Consider the following 3,188-nt stretch of genomic DNA (forward strand, 5'->3'; position numbering starts at 1 on the left):
CTTTATTTCTATTATATTCTTAGAGTACTACATGCATATGTTTAATAAATAATTAACTCCTGCACTGGTGTTCTTGATCCAAAGCAACACACAGCTCCTTACTTTTAATCCTCAGAGCTGTTTGGGGGGATTTTTAGATCCCTAAATAATTCATTGCTTAGTTCCTCTCTTCGGTTTTGCTCTTATAACTGATTCACATAGTTATCTGTATATTTCCTCTTTACTCCCTTTGTACAGCAAGGCATAGTTTATTTTACTAAGAAAAGATTTTATTTGGAATAAGGTCCCATATCTACTTATTTGGCTCTTTTAGTCATAAATAGTAGCAAACAGATGACTTGCTGGAGCAAGAGCTGGCATAGATACTTTGCATTTTTTCTTCAAATTATAAAAAAAATAAATAAACTGTTTTCCCCATTTTACCATCTTGGTATATACAAATAAAATACTAGGGCCTGAACTGAAAAGACTCTATAAGGACATTTATTTTCTATAATTAAGAGCTTATCAGGAAAGTCAATTCTATAAATCACAAGACCAAAGTGATTGATAAGTTGCTAAAAGCTTTGCCACTTTCAGTAGAACATGTTTAAATTCCTATAGTCTAGATATAAAAATGTTACTCAGAATTGACGCTGAAGGATAAACCACCCCCTCCAAAAAAAATTCACAGTTTGATTGATATGTGAGTCTGCACCCAATGAACTAAATAAGAGAGATGAGTAGCTTGAATTACTTTCTGAAAAATTAATCACTATATTTCTGTTGTCTAAAAGGAACAGAAAGAGCAAACCCACCAATTCTGTCTCCGAGGTAATGTAGATGATAAAAAGTGTGTCTCTAAAATGTTGGAAAGGCACATGTGATCATTGGGGAAAAAAATAAAACTGATTTGAGTACAGGAGAGGAGTATTTTTCTACACCGAGCCATCTGATGCGACAATGCCCGTTCCTGAAGTCTCTGCTTTCCCCTTCTGGATTGCTATGTCGATACAACAGACAGGAGGGAGCTTAGTGAAAAATCCACAGAAGTGCAAGATCAAGACAAATAATAGTATTATGAATGTGGATCTTTGATTCCACAGAATTGTAACATATCACTGAAAGCTCTTTTTAAATCAAATTAGACATTGCAGACCATTTAGGCCAATCGTCTCATTTTACAGTGAAAGAAAGGAAACTCGCTAAAGCTCAGAAGGCAATCTTAACTTAGATACCTAAAAACAACATAATATAAACTTTGGAACTAGATTCCAGTTCTCTGTTCTTCACCTGAAATGATTTTTCATATTTTCCATACTGGAGTAAATTAACGAATCATGAACTGAATTATATATATTAGCTGTATACTTAAGATATATTTTTAGCTAGAAATAATGATTTAAATCAAAAATTTTTAAATAGAGTTTCATTTAACTTAACAATAGTTACCCAAAAATGATTAAAGTTATTTACTGTAATAAAAAAGTATTATAATAATAAATATTTCCATATATTCTTCTGCTAATCATTGGCTGATTACATTCCTTCAGAGTATTAGAGAATTCTAATAGTATTAATTTATTTTTTTCAGATACTTTACAATGCAAATAATTGAATTTCCATGAATAATAATATTTTAAATAGATGTAAAAGATGTAAGAATATTTTCCAAATGTCACTAATAAGATGTTTTTTGTATTATAGTGAGATATTTACCATCTATAAAATCATTCTTTGCTAATGTCATAAGTTACTAAAATTTAATCCATAGAAGATAACATAGACCCATACATTTATTTAAATGGAATATGGGTGGAAAACAATGTCGAGAAATGCAGATAGTTGGTTTTTAGCAGGGTAATAAGATATTATTATATATAAAAGAAAAAGAATTTTAAGAAAAGAAATTGGTTCAATACCCATAAATTTATTCAAATAGAATATTTGAAGATCTATAAAGACAAAATAACTATCTAAAGAACATTATAAAATAGTTATAAAACTTGTGAAAGAGACCTGGATAAACTCACCCAGTTATTTCTGCTTTTTACCTCACCTTTGAGTTTCAATTCATCAATTTTAATAACTCAGCCAGGTTTTCAAAAACTTTCATTTTAGTATATGACTCTTCTGCTTAAAAACTTTTAATTCCCTATTTCCCACAGTGTAAATGCATATTCTGTATCCTAACACATAAAATCTCACATAATCTTAATCAACTCTACTCTAGCAGTTTTCAATGTTTAAGCAGTTGTAAACGCCACTTTATTTCTACTTCTCACCAAATCTACTCCACCATGTTGGTCTTATGGAATGCATCATAACAGATCTTGTGTCCATGACTTTCCACTGACCTTGCTGCTTACCTCATCAGGAGCATCCTCATCCTGTTTGACCATGAGCACACTGTATCTTTCTGTGAATGCTCTGCTTCCTGGAGTCTCCTCTGTAACATAATTACTGAATTACTTTAATAATGTTATCAATTTTATTTTAGCCATCATATATATCTATCATGGTGGATAGCTCACCTGTTTGGGGGAAGAACTATTTTTATTCTACTCAGTATCTCTAAAGGTGCATCATAGAGCACTGTGAATATACTAGCCATTCAATAAATAGATATAATAATAATAATAATAATAATAATAATATGTTTTAAAAAGGAGCATATCTTCAGGTAACCAGAAAAAAAAGTTATCTTTCCAGTTATGAATTCTACAATTAAAACTCAGAATTGCTATAATATCACATAAATTGAACCTAAATCTAAAACTAATACGTTGGGGAGAAAATCCTTTATGTCTTACATTCTATCAAAAAAAGATAGGTAATCTGTAAAACAATGGGGATTATTGGCACACACACACACAAAGTAAAAAAATACAAACATATGAACTATCTAAAGGTTTTTTAAGATCTACAAATTATTCTAAACAGAAGTAGCTAAACTGTCTTCTGCTCTATAGATATCAATTTTAAGAGTTTTGTGTATAAACTTGATTTCAGTTTTTTTGTTTGTTTGTTTGTTTGTTTAGGTGAGGCACCCTTGGTTGACCTCACGGATTGCAAGGACCTTGTCAGCTTACAATCCCTTATTTTTTATTTTTTTATGCCTACAGCACCTGGTCTTCCTAGGTGGTCTCCCACCCAAGTACTAACCAGGCCCGACCCTGCTTAGCTTCCGAGATTAGACAGGATCGGGC

Source organism: Pteropus vampyrus, unplaced genomic scaffold, assembly GCF_000151845.1.
Source record: "Pteropus vampyrus isolate Shadow unplaced genomic scaffold, Pvam_2.0 Scaffold88, whole genome shotgun sequence".
NCBI lineage: Eukaryota > Metazoa > Chordata > Mammalia > Chiroptera > Pteropodidae > Pteropus > Pteropus vampyrus.